Raw genomic sequence first — 20,945 nt, 5'->3', positions numbered from 1 at the left:
GAACGTATGACAATCAACCCAGAACACGGGGTTAATTGTCATATTTTCGCAGCTTCATTTAAAATTAAATAACTTATTTTTATGATATGATGAATTCACGACTAATATTTTTTTTAATACCTAAAGGCTGTAGGTATATTGTAACGTATATAATATTTCAAAATCAGATATCCACTTTTTTCTAAAAATCAATCAAAAACTGTGACAATCGGCCCCGGTCTCCCCTACATATATGATTACTGTTATCATTCATAGACGATCTGCGGGTACAATTTATTATAAATATTTTTCGATTTGAATTTCCTCAAAATTCTAACATATTGAAAAGAAAATACACAATACTACGGAAAGAACGATTTTGCTGAAACATCTAAAAGAGCTGGATACACAGATTTAAAAATAATTGTGTTAACCTATCAAAATAATTATATAGAAAATTCAAACATAATGTGAGTAATGCTCCAAACAATTTTATAATTACTTTCGAATCTATATTTCTAAATTATAATGAATATAATTATTTTTTCAGCAAAATAATTCTTTCCGTATAGATCGATTCTTTAATCGCTAGAACACAATTGCACGAAATTCACAATCAGCCGCACGTAATCGAACGTGGTCGGCGATTTAAATAGCAAACGCACATACGACTGCAACGGCTGCTTGCTCCGTATGCACCGTACATCGTGTTGTAGAAGAAGAAAGTGATTGGCCGGTAATTCCATCGTGAATTCATTTCCTATCCGGATAATAAAGTCGCATCCCTCGCGTGGACGCGAATCAAGTCACGACTTAATTTCCCGGAAAACGTGACCCCTCGTCCCTCGTCCTTCCCTTTCTCCCTTATCTTTCACCGCTATTCTCAGCAGCACACTCTCTACGAAAACGTGACTTTCTCATATTCCATCCGTGCTCTCGCACATACAGTGCCATTGTGTAATGGTCCTTGAACCAACATCGACCAGCAGCTGGTCGACGGTCTCCCACGCCCTGCCACCAAACAGCATGAGTCCTTGTAGTATTCCCAAGATTTGAGTCTTTCGTATGTTTTTCCACTTCTTTTTATGTTATTACAAAAGCAGCGCAATTACCAGTGACATTGCGGTTGATCATGTGTTTTTTCGCGGCATGATTTTAAAGAAAATTACGAGCCTGCAGTAAAGAAGTTCTTCGAATCTTTTTTCATTGCTTTCTTTTCATTGTCATGCGAACGAATGACTGAGAAATAAGACTGGATGCCAGTGCAGTTAATTCTTACGCGAATACCATAACGCCCGCACATTTAATAATAGGCTCCATTAATAGGTAATATTCGGCAGAATGTTTTGTGAAAGTTGCTGTTAATATTCAGGTAGTTTTACACATGATAAATCGCATACATTATTATCCTAAACCATTTTTACAGAAAGAAAGAGATTAAAACATTGAATTAATTAATAATTAATTAAATTAAGATATTGACATTTTATTTAGGTAAACATTACTGTTGCTGATCTTTTACTATCTTGTACAATGTTTCGAAGACTTCAGTTTTTCATTTTCTGATTAACTTGTGGTTTAGATTTAACTACACTTAATCTGATAATGGAAAAATTGTTTTTCTAGCTATGATTAATTACTAAACTGATGGTTTAAACTGATTTAATAATGTAACTTTAAAAATTACTCATTACAGAACTATCAATTTAGTGATTAATTATAGAAGAATATAATTTTTACATTATTGTCAGGTTAAGGAGGTTGTAAGGCAAATGCAATATGTTAAGAATTACTTGAAAAAGATCACAGATTATTCTAAATTGCATTAATAAAAGTAATACAAAAAAATTGGAGACAGTTTACCATCTGAATCAAAAGTTTTCAATAAAAAGTAATATTTTTTAAATTTGTACTCTAATAGAAATATCTGAAAATGTATTATAAAATAGTGATAAAAATCTCAATTTTTTTATATAAGCACTCTATGAATTCAAAAATATTTATGTAAAGTTATATTGAAATGCAGACATTAATAATTGTTCAGTAAATAAATAAAATATTTATTGGTTATAAACTAATTGGTTAATCTTAATGAAACTTTGCATAAGTCATTTTAGTACTTAAAATGTTTATATAAAAAAATTTAGATTTTCGTTATTTAAAAAATTAAAAAAATTTTTTGTTTATATAAATAAAACTAATATCAAATAAAATAAATAATCTAAATGTGTTGCTCAATAAAAACAGAATATTATGAACACAACTTTTATATATATATGTAGTTTGTTTAAAGCGTAAATATTAATATATGTGATTTATGCTCTTATAACCTCCTTAAATCTATCAAGTTAAGTAGAAGATAAAAAATACCATGTCTTAGCCAAACATTCAGTCTTCGGTTGCCATTACAGAAATTCCGATTCGAGTTATGGTCATCCAAGCGAATCCTCCTCCGTGCCGTTTTGTTTCCGCCATAATGATCGCGCACGACACTTGTCAATCATCACTATTGGTCGTGCATTTCCGTCAAGCTTGGTCGAGCGAGTAAGTGAGCGACTACAATGGAATTGCATAGGTTCCCCTGTTCGGTTCTCTTTCTCTTTCCGTCCTCCGCGCCCCTTTCTTTGGCTCTATAACAACGAAATGATCGCACGCATGCCGCACATAGCCACGCCGAATCCACCCATCAACGACGATCGTACACGTAATCGTGTCGATGCGAGAGCACGTCACGCCGTTTGATCGCGTCTATGCTCGTCGGCGCGTCAAGCCGTGTAAACCTTACGCTACATGCGCTTTCTGTGAGAACATCATGCCTCACAGTCTCATTTAGCGTTAAATCGGGCTATATCGAGCTTCATTTTTGACGCTGACATTGAACGTGAGCTGCGTATTAGACGGATAAGAGGTAAAATGCGGAATACGTCAATGAAAGCAAATTTCAAGTTAGCGAGCGTATTACAAGAACCAGCTTTAATTTCATTTTTTTGCAGCTGATTCTGTAATTTCACAAATTACCCACGACGTCATAAAAGGTCATTCTATATTACTTGTTACAATGGAAACATTCTTTTATTTTGTCTTTCAAACTTGTATACGAGAATCATATGTTCTTTGAAATCTTATGTACAACTTCGTACATAAATATTGTTTTTACACATCTATACTTTTGTCAGATGGAAATTAGCGTTATCATGCAAACTCCATTGAAATAACCGCGCTTTGATTGGGTGTTTTAACCTTCTTCACGACGTCTCGCAGGCAGGTCTACAGAAACTCGACGACCATTGACCGCACAGCAAACTCTGTCTCTTAATTAGCGTTATTCCGAACATACGAAAAGAGCCTTCACAATAATTAGCGAGTTGCCGAGCTAATTCAGCGGCGAATCAGATTGGTGACGAGTTGAAAATGGCGCACAGCTGACTGACAACCGGTTGGCATCGCCGCGCCAATCTCTCCTTTTCTCATGTTACTGTTCCTTTCATTCCTCGATAAGTATTTCATTCGTCCGTTCGTTTATTCGTCCATTCGTTCGTTCGAGAGAAGATAGGGCGCGTCCTTTTGAAGTACGCTTCCTGTGTCGTGTCTTTATTAGCAAATTAAGAGTCCCCTCTTTCTCCTTCTCCTGGCTCAACATTCCGGACCACAATGGACCCGTATTGTTTGCAAGACTGAACCTCTCGGAACGTCTCGGTGAGATGGAGGATGTTCGCGTGTCGCTGCCTTTGTGTAATTTTCGATGTAACTCCGATGCTGTACGAGGAGTTCCCTGAAAATTTCTTCATGATGTGTGTATATGTGCTTCCTCGATTTAATAAGTCTACATCCGCTCGCAAATGAGGTTCGTGATTTCTTTAGCATAAAGACGTTCTAGCCAATATGTTATTTTCGAAAAAATTGCTCATTAGAAAAATAAATCTTGACGAGATTCGAAAATTGAGATAGTATTAGGCATTGATTGATAAAGTTTAACAAATAGTCGATAACCGTTGCGTTTTAAGCATAAAATATTTGTTATTGATTAAATATTAACTGTTCTTTTTGATTAGGTACGATAAGATCAGTTGAAAAATATTACATAAATGAAAAATTGCAATTATTTGAATTAATCGTATGTAGCGTACGGTACCTTCCTCCTTTGACTCTTTTGGCTGTTTTGAGTCGTGGAGGTCCTTTGTATGATTATCGATTGCCAGGTGCGTTTTCGATAAGTCTCCGTGCGTGACGGAACGCGTTAGGAAAGGGTGACACTTTGTTTTCAGGGTGGATAGTACATTTCCCCGTTGGTTTCTTGAGAAGAGAACTTGAAGAGTATTGCGTATTCTCTGTCAAAATTTGGAAATTATAAATTAAAAAGATTAAATTATACACACAAATAATGAAAATGACTAATAATGTATGAATTTTATCAATGAACATTCTGACAGAGAGCATAAAGATTCACGACAATTACATTTTCCATTTCGTGTTTATGTTATAAATTTATTATGTAGATTTCTCTTATGCAGAGTATATGTATCTCGAAACATATCGTAAAAAAGTTTCGAGAATCCCTAGATTTATGCAATACGATAAACCATTGCATTCAAACTACCAACCATATACGGGACCTAATTATGTGTAAACGATGAGTGTTCGCTTCGGTGTAATTATGGGCAATTGGTATCCGTAACTCAAGTCGAAACACGAATGGCATTCAACATTCAACAATTAGTATACCTCGAGCATATGTACCTGCATTTATTCCATGTTCATTTAATGTGACCATATATTTTTTACTGCTTTAGGCCACAAAAGGTATCCTTAATAAGAATATATTGTGTATGTTTATTGTATTAATATCTTTCGAATATGTTATATTAATTGAATCTTTCCTATGCATAACCTCAAATATCATTGTTGTAAATATTTATTTTGTAAATAGTTTTTATAGTGTTGTGGCGACTCGCCACTAGAGGTCCACGGGACTCACTCGGTTCGCGTAAGCACCGCGCCGGGCGAATTCCCTTTAAATAGAATATTATTCCAGGCGTCTAAGACAAATCCCACACTACATCGCTTTACTGATGAGTCTAGTAGTATGGGATCAGGACGAAACGCTGCGGCCGACCACAAAGCTTCGAGTCAGACCTCCTTAGTGGACATTTTCACGGTGTTATTTATTTCATACGAGGTTACATGTGAAAGAGTGTTTAATAAATATTAAAAAATAAATTTTTATTTATCGCGCTTAAGAAAAAATATGTATTATTGACTAAAGAATTATTATTTAAAGAGGATCATGTGCAACATTATATATATATAGATATTTTTCTAGATTTTACATTCTTAACAATCATGTTATTTGAATGAAAACGCAAATTCCTGTGAGAATAGTTGAGAAAAATGTGACACATATGTAATTTAATTATACAATTCGTAAATTTTGATGCGTTTTGTTTTTTCTCGTTTCATCGATAATGCCATAAAATCATCTAATATACATATATGTGTGCGACACAATAAGGAAGAAATCAGTATTTAGTTCTTATTAATTTTGCTTGTCCAAGCCCGCGGCATTTTTATCCATTTCTTGCGCTCGTTATTTCGATAATTTGTCCCACTCTTGTTATTTTCGTTCGTGATGCGCGTACATATATGGTGATTGGCGACGAATTATTGCGACGAGATCTCGATAACAACTGTTGCGTTGCTGCCGATGGTTGCTGCTATACCGGACGATGGCGCGCAAAAACCGTGCTGGTGGCCTGCACCATCGCAGCAGAGAATACTTGGGCGTCTTGTCAGCGGCAGGGGGGAGATACGAAGGTAGTCGACGACGTTTTCACCGTGACTCGTTCCCCCGGTCCCACTGGGGTACTTTGACATTCATGCAAGATGGGAGAAGATAATAAGATCGGTCAGAACTTTTAGACGACGGATTTATTTGCGAGATTTCATGCGATAATTGAGATTTCTCCAATTTATCTTCCCATTTATTCCAACCTAGTAAAAGCAATCTAATAATAATTTTTTTTAATATACATATAAATAGAATGAACCTTAATTCAGTTTATATCGAATATACACACGCAGAAAAAAAACTATTCTTAAATCAACCATAATATACTCATATATAAGCAAAAATATTATAATCTTGCTTCAAAGATATCAATCTTGATTTGATTAAATTTGTTTTGATGCAAGTATTACGTTGCACTTAATTCAAGACTTGCTCAATTAAAAATCTTATATCAATACGAATTCAAGACTAAAATTTTTAAAGCAAGATTACAATATTTTTGCTTATATATGAATATATTATGATTGATTTAAGAATCATCTTTTTTCCTGTGTATGTACCTATATACCACATCAGTAGCGTTACTGACTATCTCGGTGACTTCCTGTGATCGAACGGAGGAAAATTCGTTGCTCGACCTTTGGCGCTGCTGACCGGTTCTCGATCTTTCTTCTCCATCAGCACAGTCGTTATCTTCATTCGCGCGTATATAGACATTTATATCGCGCGCGCCTCTTTGCGCTTGCCGGTCACGAAAGAATCGTCGGCCGAGTACTTAATCGTGCGTTGGTATTTGGGGTCAACGAGGCAAAGGAGGGAGAGAACGAGATAGAGAGAAGGAGCGAGACGAAAAGGGTTCAGAGACGCTACAGAAGAGAGAAAGAGAAAGGCAGATTCGATGGCGCGCACTAACAGAGAATGTGCATGTGTATTGATCCTTGAACCATCTCTACCTCAGATCAACGTGTTCGCATCCAACACCTTTCTCCTCCGTTTCATCTTGCCCGTCCCTTGCAACCCTGCCGAGTCTCATTCTTTCTCTTTCTCTCTTTCTCCTTTCGTCCCCATCTCGCTTCCATCTCGATCCCTTCCCTTTCTGTTTTCGCGCGCGCGCCTCCTCGTGATAATAATTATCCATTCGACTCTTGCACGCGGCGTAGCCAAAGTCACGATCCTTCTTCTTGCTACTTCCCCTTATGTCCGAGTATACCGAGTATATCGAGAAGTATTTGCAATCGATTACTCCTCTCCTCTGTCCTGCCCGTCTTATCGACAATTTGCCTTGTATTATATCCGCAGGACTTTCAATTAATTCTTAATACATTTCTTATTAGCGTTTTATGTTACAATTTACATAATCAATCAGTTTCTTTGATTTCTCATACCTTATGAATACCTAAATCCATTTGCATATACAACAGTTAGAATTAATTAAATTACACGTAAGCTATTTGAGTATATAGAGATTTATGCGACATATTATAATATACAACATCTGTACTTCTGTCTGTACGATATATATATAATTTTTTTTTTTAAATAATATGCATATATAGAAAAATGTTTACGTATATAAAGAAAGGCATTTTAATTTTTAAAAAATCCTAATATATATTAATTATTAGTAAAATGAATTTATTAAAAATTTTTGATAATTATATTAAAAATTCAAGTTTGTACACAAAAAATATTCCGTCGTTAAACAAGAAACTTTATTCTAAATATTATACATAGGAAAAACATTGTTATATTAAACGAGTCATCTTGTATAAATGGTAATAGTTATACATAATTGGTTTGTCATGAAGTAATCACGCGTTGAGTTGGTTGAGTTTTTTGATGTGCAATGTGAAAGCTTCGTCTCTGTTAGTGCCGATACACGACTGCTATATTTGCGTGTCGATTATCGCTACAGTTTCTTAGGGCCTCGCTGCATAAACTAATTAACTTGCATACTCGGTTCTTTTGCATAATGGCTACGTTTGCAGGAACCTTATGCTTCGTATACCGAAGGAGGGTCGGCAAGCCGACTCTTACATACGGTATTCCCTCGCGTATTGTTCGGCCGAGCCCTGCGGCAATACCCGTGTATGAATATAGATACGTTCCTGCACACACATCGCTACGTTATGCGTACTTATTCATAACGTGCGCCGCGACTGGCATGTCCGGACCGGCGTCGACTTTATTATCGTGAGGCACAAGAACATACTGAGGGGATATACTAAGTATAATGGCCCTAGGTCGAGATCTTATACCGATCTAGAAGGGCTCGGTCTCCCAGCTTGGACTTTTTCGAGCTATTCACGATCAACCGCGACGATGATTTGCAATTTTGCACAGATTCGTTGCAAAGATCGTGTTGCTCTTATGTTTAATAAAAGGCTCATCATTACATGTCGAGAAATTAAGTTTTGCTCATTTTTATCAAATTTCATCCTCAGACGCTACATGTGTATAGAGGAATGTTGTCGACATTGTTTTGGACAATATTTCTTAAACTAAAACTAAAAATAAAATCTTAGAAACATAAATACAAATTAGAAAGTGCTGTCTATGAAAGTGATGTCAGATGATATAAAAGTAGTTTTATAGTACTGTTTGCAATTTTGCAATAATTAATTTTTTTATAAGATAAACAAGTGAGGATGAAATCTGACAAAATGGGCCCCAATACTGACACAGTAGGCAGTATTGCAGTAATTTTACATATTCTTATTCTTTTTCTTTCATAGGAGTCATCCGTACAAAATATCTACACTGTTAAATTTTATAGGGTCAAATTAACTCAACGTGAGTCGCCACTGCTCCTACTAAATATATCGTTATTTTTTACTAAAATGATAATTAAATTTGACACTATATAATGTTAAATTGATACTGTATAGTGCCAAATATAACTATTGTTTTAGTAAAAAATAACGATATTATTGAGTAGGAGCAGTGGCGACTCACATTGAGTTAATTTGACCCTATAAAATTTAACAGTGCGTTATAAAACATCCTGGAAGAAAGCTTTATCTTATTTTCTAATTCTAAAAAGCATATTAGGATTTGCAAAAAGACAAGGAGGCAATTTTTAAAAGAAAATCGTAAGAATTTTATTTTCACATTTGTATAGAATATTTTAGCTGATGTATAAACATACCATAAATATATAAATTAAATTTTTATTTCTTTAATCATCTAAACAAACCATATTTTGATTAGTATTAATAAAATGGAAGCTTTAGTTTCCGAGAAATAAAGGAGTTGTGTCTCTTTAGAAGATCTATGTCAGTATATGACTTTCCTCTATATGTATATGTAAAATGACTCATGTATACATTTGTCCGTTTGTTCGGAAATCTAAAGTTAATTTTGCCTTGGCGGAAATTTATTTGCGCTACGTCGGGATAATATTAACGAACCGTTATTTGATGCAGAGTGTGTAAGAAATGATGGAAATCGTGTGCGGTGAATAAGAATTGATGGAATGATGCGTGGAAAATGATCTTATGACATAATTCACTTCTCTCGCGATTTTGCTCCCGGCGAGGTCGGGAGATGCGCAGTCACGTCGATGGAACTTCATTCAGAAAACGACAAGCCGATTATGGCCGATTGAAATTTATATTCGACGCCGTTGTTCGATTCATGATGTGCGAGGTGTGTAATTATATGCGCGGATAATAGGCATATAGAATCGGCGAATTTCGAGTTATGGAACAATGATCGATTATGTTGAATGGTAACTTCATATGCATGGCATATTAATTTAGTCGCGCTAAATAAGATTTGAACAAGTCCATTTGCTGTTTGAGCAAAACAATGTGTAGTAATCTCCTTCTTTCGCAGCGTAACATATTCTATTCTAACCGACGACTTCCTTCTGATATCTAACGTAAGTTAGTTTCTCTGAGTTTGCGGGGGTCTTAACCTTTCCAATATGTCGGAGAAAGTATTAATGGACTCGTTAAATGAATTTTATTTATTACGTCTATCTCAGATGATTACATGCAACGTTGCATTGTCAATATTATTAGCTCTCTTAAAGTGTCTCGATTACTTGAGATAACAAAAAAGAGTCAGAAAAATTAATTCTTTACTTAGAATCAATAAATTGTAACATTTATCGATTTTTCATAATAATCTTATTAACAAAAATAAATAAGCTTATTCTATGAAAAATGAATAACTCAATTATTTTGCAATAACATTTTATTACATCTTTTTATGTGGGAAATAAATAGAAAATTTTACTCTAAAAATTGTTTCTGTTAGTCGAATTAATATTGCGATGCGACCGCGCGCTGATTTAGATCCACGAGGTATTCAATCGCGCTGCCCTCTTTATTAATTATCTGCAGTAAATCAAAGCTCTCTCGCTCCGATCTTCCTTGGGGATTAGCTCTATAGCGAGTTACTTAACCGCCGTAAGGTATGAACTTTCTCTTCAACGACGAGGCACGATACGTGTAATATACATTGTTGAAAATTGCAGCATCAGATACACTGTATTCACTGATTGTAAGTACAGAGTGAAACATGAAACTACTTTTGTGAAATCTATGAGTTTTATTTATATCATAATTTTTATTTTTATATATTCTTTACTTATTGTATACTCTACTACAAAACTTTATTATAAAATATTTATTATATTAGATCTAGATATTATAGAACATATTTTAGTATAAATATGTCTGTGTTTTAAAAAATATATGCGCGCGGGATACACATGCAACAGTGACGAAATTATTTTAAGCATCGGTATTTATGGAGACAAACTATTTTTCTGTTCTTGGCATGTACTGTGTAAGTTGCAGTTTCTGGCCTTCTCGCATTTATTTGAAAGTGACGCGAGATTTCGTGTATCTCTATTTGCTTTCCATTAAATAGCCGATACTCTTTCTTGATGCGATAATCGCAAGTAAAAGACACACGTGTGAGATAAGGTGTGACAATATTTGACGCTATGCCTAGGTCGCTGTTTGCCCACGGACCTTTTATGAGCCTCGGCTTCAGGATTACTAAGAAATTCTGCCGGATGTGAAGGTTTCCGGTTTTTTTTTTAAGACATTAGAAAAGGACTCAGGAAGAAGATTAATTATAAATACAGAATTTTAGATAATTTAAAAACTTACCATGATTGTGTGTGTGTAGTTGGTGATGGAGGTTCTCACTGCATCACAGCAATTATGTTAAATAATATAAAATAAATATATTAAAATAAAAACAGATTGTTATAACATCTTACATGTAATCACTATAAAAGCTGTTATATATCGAATAAATTCGTGACCTACATTTGATGATGCATATCTAACTCATATTTTGCATTATATGTTTTGCATTATATGAATTTTTGCAGTACTATTATTTAAATATTATAAATTATAAATAAAATTTAATTTAATAAGTTTTACATACATAATAATTGTCCACTATTCAACACTTTATGTGTGAAATATTTTATTCATATTGGTAACTTGTAACTTTGTGTTGAACAATAAAAATTGTATAATATAAATTGTAAATAGTTTACTTCACGTATGACAGCTTTTCTTTAGTCATAACAATCTATTTTTATCTTTCAATACCAATTTATCATTAATGTCACAAATCATTAATTAGTTTCAGTATCCGATGTTTTGCATTGATCCATTTAATATCTGCATATATCTGGTTTAAGACAGTTTTTTTTATTATAAGTTATGAGCATAATGTTCCGCTCGACAAAACACGACAAAAAGGTTTCATTATACTCTCCTTTATGTAACGCCAAGAACAAGAAGGCATGTATAAATTGAAGTATACTCTATACTCTATAAAATATGTTACAGTAAACTTTTTTTTTCAACATGCTGCAATGAACGTTCTATCTTTCGTGAACTCTCTTCAATACGCCATTGTGAACTTTTAACACGAACTCAGATTACGCTTGCAATAGTAGCACGCCGTTATATCGTTACATAGATGAAATATACGATATAGTAGCTCGTGTCGTTGTCGTCTTCGTCGTCCCTTCATGCGCAACTCATGTCACTTTCGAACGTGAGCAGAATTTTGTGCGTCACTCTCACAGTTTCAAAAGCTGGGTCACTTTTTATGTTTGGCACGAAATGCCACGCTGGCCGTCTCGTGTGCTCGTCCATTATTTCCCTGCTCGATGGAACGGCAAAAATCGTGGTAACGCAATGATCAACCCTAATATTGCGTAATTGTTACGACTAGAGTGAGGAAGCGTGAGAATCATGCGATTATAATAAGGATACCAAACATAATTATTTATAGTCATTTAAGTAAGGTTAGTGTCAGATGATCGAACAAATAATAATACATGTTTAATATATTATATGTATAACATTTATTCGATTAATATATATTAGTAAGTTTGATTTATTTATCTGTATTTTTCACATTTTTGCAAATTTGCTATACTACAGTATTAGATATATTATTAACGTTTTTAAAAATAATTTACAAAATCGTTATATCAGTTGGTATAAATTTTTACATATTTTATACTTTTCTAATTAGAAGTTTTTGCACACAGTATATGTATTTTTCGAGATAGTTCGAATATTTTTATGTGTGTTTATTTATAAATGTTCTTTTTGGACCGTGAGGGCATAAATTGTTTCCATCGACAGGCTTGAAATCGCCGTGCCTCCTCTTTATAATTGCTAGGATAAATGCACCTGGCGCAGCAAACACATCGCGCATATACACAGACCTCGCGTAACTGTACCTTCATTCTAAAGTGAAGAACTCTGAAGATACTTTTAACGCTCCACCGATTCGTAATCGCGGATGCTTGTAAGCCGCGTTGTAAGCCCACCACAGGTTACCGTGCGTTCATTAGGAAACTAACCCCGTAATGACTAACGATTTGCAAATCAATGTACCGTTGAAGTTCTGTTATTTATCTCGCGTTTGTCTCTTTTTTTTTTCCCCCAAGTCCAGAAGATAATGGGATTTATAGTCATGACGGTTACAGACAAAATTCCATTTGTTTTATTTCACATTCGATTTTCCGTTTGCTCTCACTAAACGACCTTTGAATTTACGAGGTTTAAATTATGACGATCGCCTTTTATAACGCTTTTCTGCTTGTTCATTCTTATCATAGGAAATTCGCAAGCGTGATACACGAGTTTTCGTGCAGACTGTTGTCGAGATTCTTTAGTAATCTACGTTTAAAGTGGAGATAATTGTAATTTACAAAAATTCCCATGATTTATATTATTATACACTTATTATATAATGACTTTAAGAAAGGTATCATCAATTTGTTATTATGTTTATTTAAACAATAAGCATCTTATTTTGGACCGTACATGTGAGAACACAATCGATACTAGAAATTAAATGGGGTATGTGAAGTTAGCACCCCAACTATAGTACTCAGGAGTTCTGATTAGAGTTTCCGTTTCTTTTTGACGAGACAAAGAGTTCTATATAATTTATAACAAGAGTTCCGCTTATAACTATTTTTAAATAAATTTTAAAAATGGGGTGCTAACTTCTTATCGAAAATCGAGACTCAATAGCTTCATTTCAGGTGAATACCTAGAGTTCCTGATACATAAAAAAATTTTTTAAAAAATAAAAAAAATTACAAATTTTTGAAAAATCAATTTTTAGATACAATAGTTCTGAATAGAGTTCCTGCTTCCTTTCAACGATACGAAGAGTTCTCTGTACTTTTTAACTCGAGATTCACTTAATAACAATTTTTAAATAATTTTAAAAAATGGGGTGCTAACTTTTTATCGAAATTTAAGCTCGAATAGTTCTGAGCAGCTTAATAGCTTTATTTTGTGAATACCTAGAGTTCCTAATACACGAAAAACAATTTTGACATACAACAAAATTTATTTAAAAAAAATTAAAAAATTTTGAAAAAATTTTTTTATACAATAGTTCTGTTACATGTTAATTGTTATTATGTCTATTTCGAAGAGTTCTAAGCGATTAAAATCAACACAGACCCAAAAATAAAAGAGATATGTACTTAAAACAAAATTTGAAAAATTGGTTGCAAAAGCATATATTTCCTTATGTAGCCATCCAATCGCATTTTCACCTAATACTTTTCGTTAGGGCTCGTCGAGAACTGCCCAGAATGCCAGTCAGAACTACTCAATTTCCGTTTTTTCACAACAAATATTGTACATATATTTGTTTATTACAATATACTATGCTATTAATACTTTAGTACGTCGTCTGGAGAAATTTATATTTTAAATTTTATGTTATCTCTCTCGATTTTACATCAGGGAATTATTTTAAAGTAATATGTTTATTTTCAAAATAATTATAGATTTGTCATATAATTTGTATAATACAATACAAAGTTTGTCTTCCATTAAGTCTTTATTTATACTGAAAAGTTTATTAGTGCTGAAATGATTATATTATTTAATTTTTACTTTCATTTTTAATTATTTACATTTTTACAATTACAATGCGTAAAATGTAAAATGAATCGTGCTATGCATGTCGTAACCCAGTCAATGTTAGCAACATGGGTAGTACGTACGTGCTGGGGTCCTCTGTAATATGGTGCAAGGTGGTGGTGTTTGGAGAAGGGCCCGGACCACCGGCAGATGTTCCATTCGTCCCGCCGCCCGCTATGGAGGGCCCCTCGCAGGGCTGTATAAAGTCACGGATACACGCACAACGTTGTCGACGTTGTCGCGTACTAAGGAATCGATAATATCGGCACGAACAGCTGCATCCGTCGATTCTCCCCAAAGATTTTCCTTGATCGCACTCTTCGAAAGAGACGCATAATCGGCATTTATTCCGTTTTTGTCAGTGGATCAGAGAAATGTGCTATACGATTGAATATTCGCATCTTGCATTCCATTCTCCAGGGGAAACGACATATCTAATGTATTCGTTTAGTTCGTAAAACATACCTTTACTATCTCTGCATTACGTGTAAAAAAATATAAAATAAGAGAACATGAATATTGTTTGCAAATGTTTCTTGCTTGATATATCATTTCAAGACTAGAAAAATTTGTTTCTCTATTCAGGGTGCTTTTTATTAGTGATACAAGTTGATATAAATATCTTTCTTCGCATTCCATGACTAACAAAGACAGAACGATACTTGTGTCGACTTGTGTCACTAAATGGAAGATACTCAAAGAATTGATGTATAAAGTGGCTATTCATAAATATATCACATAGATGGAAAATATAAAATAATTGTGAATAAATGTAGTAAGAAAAATTATTATTATACATATATGTATACATATATGTATACCTATGATCAGAAATTAAATATACAAATATATTAAAGTGTGTTTAGTTTTTTAAATAACACTCAATATTTGTTTCTTTTCTCATTCATGCTATAAAGATTGTTAAATTAACAATTTTATGAGTGTGGTTTTTTATAAATTTCATATTTTTTATAACACACAACGATTTTATTTAAAAGGCATACTCTTTTTATAATATTATTTCTTTCTGTTTCAAGAAAGAGATAGATATCATTGTCCGTACTGAAATACGAATTCGAATTTGTATTCTACGAAAATAATATATCTGGCTAACGAACAGTCATAAAAATTGCATAATAGGATGGGTTATCAGCCATTAGGCAAACGATTGTAATGTACATTATAATACAATACTCTAGCCTACCCTACTTATCGACCTCACTCTGATTTCTTCTATTTCTATCAGACCTGTTCGTTCCCGAAAACAATGGCGATGCGTTTTGCTCGTTTCGTTCTTTCTGTGAGTTTGATTCTTCGGAGTTCGAAACGGTAGATGGGGAGCCCCTTAGATGCCCAATGAGACTAATCCAAACAAAAGCCAAATAAAAGATATATTGGCTTCGTGACTTAGACTTGCATACCTGTAAAGTTCATGGAATTCTTTTGAGATTTTAAGTCGATAATATTCCCATACTGCTCAAATGTTAATTTTTTAACACAAAGAAAATTGGATAAATTTGATTTGAAGAATTATTTGGCGATTAATTGTGATATATAAAAGTGGTTTACTTTTCTAGTTGATATTTTATCACTAATACGAAATTAAATATTGTTAATAATTCAACAGCCACATATCTTCTATCTCTCAAACGGCGTTTCTTAAGATAATGTAATAATAAACATTTGCAAACACGTATTGTTTTATAAAAACACTTAATACAATGTATTCGTACTTACTGGTACCCGATAGTCCCACAAGTCATATCGGTGGTAAAACGCCATGGAAAACACATGCCACATGTTGCTAAAAAATAAAAATTCAGTTTTTTTAGATTAAAACACATTTAAAAAAAAACATTTTAAAAAAATATAATATGTATATGAAATGTTTATATTTTTTTTATAGTGTAATTTAACTGGTATTGCTTATTTTATTTTAATATTTTATATTAACACACTATATATTTTTCTTAATGTGTTATTTTAAATATATATATTAATTACATCTATATATATACATATATGTATGTTATTTTAATATATCGGATAATTCGGATAATAATGCTTGGAAGAATTATTAGTGTGAAAAATGGTTTTACTTGACAGAGCGTAATTTGTCATTTCTATTTTGACATGCAGAACTTAAAGAAAACCAAAGCCGCGACTTCACTGCACTTTTCTTTACGATCATTGTGAATCTGGCCACATTTGGACATGTGTTTTAACTGGAGTTTACTTCTGGTTCATGAGTTCTCGAGCGGATAAACATATCGGCGACAGAGTGCACTTTCCGGCGCGCCGTAAAACGCACAGTCAACATGTGCCGGATGTCTGTGGAGACATTGGCTGCGTTCAGCGAACTCAACAGTTGAGTGAGCGCTCGCTGTTATTAATGTATTCTTTTAGATCATCCAATCAGCATTTTAGATTTGGAAGAATACATCAATAGCAGCGAGCGCTCACTCAACTGTTGAGTCCGCTGAACGAAGTCATTGATTACCTTCAACCGGAGTGGATTATGATTTTTCGAAGTCTGAAGCTAAATACTCGGCAAAATCGAATATAATCGAACGAGAAAGCATTAAGGTGAACTTTTCTCTTCTTTATGCAATATATTACAATAAAAAAAGATATTCTTATTGCGCGATAATCCTTGAGAGATAGAGATTTGAAACATTTCTTGGTTTCTAAACGGAAAACACACTAGAGTAAAAAAATATAACAAATATACAAAAGTTTTCTTATTCTTTAAGTTTTTTAGAGTAGAATTTTACTTTAAAAAGTGAAAATTGAGCCAATTTTGAAAAAAAAAACTCAAATTTTAGTCCATGAGAGTGAGATTTCACTCTTCAGAGTGACAGTTCACTCTAAAAGTTTTAGAGAGTATGTATATATATCTATAACTTTTATATGTAGAGTAATTAGAGGAATCATATTACATAAAAAAAATCTACAATTCCATTTAAAAAAGCGGAAGTGATCTTCGTATCTCCTTGGCACCTCCACATGACCAAAATACGTCTCCCTTGAAACCGTTCCACTTTCATCTGAAACATTTTTTTCTATCTCCAAAATTGTGGGTGTTATTCGGGTGGCCGGCCTTAGATAACTCACCCTGTATATAACTTAAAAAATATCGGACAAGTATTTCTAAAATTGTTGCGTGAAGCTTCTTGATGATTGAGAACTGAAGCTGTTTGCTTAGTTTCCGTATAAATCCGCTCCTGTCCGGAGATGTGACTAGGTAAGAGGGAGGGGGGCATATAATTACAGCGGGTGCTACGTGCTAGTAGTAATGGCACCCCTCTTCGATGAGGATCATCCCCTTTGAAGACCACCGACGGTGTGTATGCATAAGATGAAGTAGTAGAGTTTTCTTGTATACACATTAACGTTTATAGGTATATATACATTAATCGGAGAAGTTTTCGGAAAAATGTAAGTTAAATTAAATTAGCCAAATTATTGTTAAGCAATTTAAGTTTTATTAGATAATATAAGTTAAACACAACTTAATTATACAACTTAAATAATGTAAAAGGAAGATAAGTGAAATTACGTAATTAATATTTAATTATTAAATATTAATAATTAAATATTATTAATTACATAATTTTCCTTATGTTTCTTTTATATTTTGCTTTACACAAAATTTTTCAATTTTGTTGATAAACGTATATAATTGTTTTTTAATGCAGAATTATTATTAGCTGAAATATGAATTTATAATTTATTCGCGTTCCTGAATTTTTGAAAAATTTTATGCGATAAATAAAGAATCTGTGCATAATATGATATAAATCGTGAGAATAAACAATATATTACTACTGCAGTTTTGTTGGAAGAAATTTTTCTTAGGCCCAATTCCACAACTCATGATTAACTCTTAATCGAGGTTCAACTTGTTTCTCATCTCTTTTCAATTCTAGAATAAGAGTTAATTGTGAGTTGTGGAACTGGGCCATAGCAGTCGATGAAAATGAACTGATCGTTTAGTGACATTTTCCAGTGATTCTCGCGATATCTTCTGTCGCTCTATTTCTTTTTTATCTTTTCGTGCGTATCAGGATACCGACGCATAGCTTGCGGAGAAAGATGAGGTACGACAAGCGGTCGACAATGATGTAGGAAAATAGAAAAAGAGCGCTCCATCGAGTTCATATTCGAGGCGGACGACCGGTCTAGTTAAGTATCGAGTGTCGAAGTGGGTATCGAATATCGACAGAATACCCTGCTTCGATATACGAACAGCATTCCTTGTCGAAAGTCGAGATGTTGGGTCGCAACCTTCCGTCAAAATTTATTGGATTTTCTTTCAGTCATGCTTTTGACGATAAGCTCGACGAGTAAAAGAGTGTACAATCTTGCTAGTTATTATATACGAGGCTGGGTTAATCTTTATAGAAGATCGGAAAACGTAATTTCTTCAAGATGACATTTTGTTTTAATCGCAAAGAGAGATCTAAAAACTTGTACGTTAAAAAAGAAATTTGAAAAATATTTTATTTTTTTAAAAAATACCTATACATTTTTAAAATTTGAAAATATGAGCGTAAGTTTGAGAAACGTTTTTTAAAAATTAATATATTTTTTAATCAAAACACTATACATAATTTTACTTTAATTAAAATTATAAATAATTTTATTTCTCTCTCTCGAAGAATCCATCGATATTTCCAAAATTACGACGGGTCTTCTGAAGGCGATTGTTAACAGAAAAACGTGGAATACCGCACACGTGTGTTTACGTTGGCAAGAGTCGCGTGGCCGTCTAGGTGTCGCAGTGTACACGCAATTATCCTCGCGACCGACAAGTTTATTTTCAATGAAACTGCGCTTTTGGTCCGTATCGGTCGCTCGTAAAGGGTCCGGTGTTATGCGCACGGGCTGCATAAGCACGAGACTTTGTGGCTCGTCCACGGACAGGCGGATAATATATTGGAGTTATGCTAATTTTATGGCCGACCCCTACGGCAAAAAGCGAAGCCAAAAAGGATCCCACCCGTGCGCGTTTTTGCACGCGGACGAGCGGCTAGTCCGGTCCGCCCGCTGCATGGAAAACGCTCCAGGAATACGAGAGTCAGGAGCAATGGGCCCGCGAGTGTTCGCGAATATTATGCGCACCGGAGGTGGAATTCCCGAATAATAAGACACCACGAGCCACACGAGAAGCTCCCAACGACCTTTGAGGGGAAAAAGAAATAAGCGAGACTCTTACGTCGTAGAGAAGATTCCAGTCATCTCCATCGCTCTTTGTAGACAATTCCTGAATAATGATTTCTGAATTAATTCCAACTTAATTCATTTGGATTCTCTAAATATTTTGTATCGTATTTTTATTAATTATTACTATGTATGACTTTTATATACCATATATAGCATAAAGTCTAAAGTTTGAATCTCTTTCACATTTATATTCTTTTTTAATATTATTTTGTTTATTATAGAATAGAGCTCTTCACTGTACCAAGTTATTGCAATGCAATAATAATTATGGTATTAAATTTACGAAAATTGTTTTATAAATACGCGCGCGTGCGTGTTACATCCAATAAATTTGTTCTTAAATCTGGTTTTAAATGCCGTTGATCTGTTGAGCCATTAATATAAAATTTTTGAAAAATTACACCTTACACAATCGTGTGTGATTACGTTCAATCCCTGCGATATCTTATAGTTGTAACATTTAATTGCCGGAACACTTTCGTTCATATCTGCTACTAACATTTATCGTCGACAAAATAACAGGTGATGCTGCATCAGAAAAGATATGAATTCCTTAATTACACGATCAGAAAAGGATTCAGTGCGTGTAAGCAAGGATAAAGATGGAGTTAACGAACTGATAAAAAATATCTCCAGGTTGCTTCATAAATCGCAATCACGCCGGCTGTCAGCAGAATTTCGCGATAATTTAACAAACGATTCAGACCTCGATGAATAACCGTGCGGCGCAGCCGTCCATTCGCGAACAGTTTAAAAAAGAGAACAGAATCGGAAGGTAACTTTAAAAGAAGCTCACAGAAAGTCGTCAAACGTGAAAATATTAACTCAGGTTTGAAAAACATTGCCAGCAATAAATTTCCATCGTTATGCTAATCAGGAGACACGGTAATGTCTCGCGCTATTATTATTAACATGATTGATATCGACATTCCTTTGTACAACGTAAATTTCTGAAAAGCGTAGCAATTTTTAAAATTTTCATATAATTGAAAAATTGTTTACTTTTCCCGAAAGAATTTTAGCGTTCCTCTATGCTTTTTAAAAAGAAGTTTGTAAAAAGTAAAAAGTTGAAGATATGGAATGAGAATTTCAGTTTTTGTTTAGTCGATAATAAATTCTTTTTATCAAGATTAATTTGAATTGTAGTATTCTTTATAGAATTTATTAAGCTTAATATTTAAGACTTGAAAAATGCCATATTTAAAAGAACTTTAAGATCCCAGAAAATTAGAGTTTCTATTTGAATATTAAAAAATTAAGAGAAATTTTTTATATTCTCTAGTAGACTGCCTGATTGAGCGTCAAATTATTAAATTGACAAGCAATTTAATAATTTGATGCTCAGGCATTCTATTTGAATTTATAAAATTTTTCCTAATTTTTTTAAGGCTTAATATTTAAGACTTAAAAAAACTCCTTAAGGAGGTTGTAAGGCAAATGCAATATGTTAAGAACTACTTGAAAAAATTACAGACTATTCTAAATTTCATTTAATAATAATACAAAAAAAA

General features: G+C 33.6%; 1 protein-coding gene across 1 annotated transcript in view; it reads left to right on the top strand.

Moving 5' to 3' along the window:
* The window catches only part of N (neurogenic locus Notch protein), a 297,648-nt gene that overhangs the window by 14,459 nt on the left and 262,244 nt on the right, over positions 1-20,945 (top strand). The gene's annotated exons all lie outside the window — the stretch shown is intronic.

The sequence above is a fragment of the Trachymyrmex cornetzi genome, unplaced genomic scaffold (assembly GCF_001594075.2).
Source record: "Trachymyrmex cornetzi isolate Tcor2-1 unplaced genomic scaffold, Tcor1.1 scaffold35, whole genome shotgun sequence".
Lineage (NCBI taxonomy): Eukaryota > Metazoa > Arthropoda > Insecta > Hymenoptera > Formicidae > Trachymyrmex > Trachymyrmex cornetzi.
The sequence above is the reverse complement of the archived record's forward strand: the minus strand, read 5'-3'. Positions and strand labels throughout refer to the sequence as shown.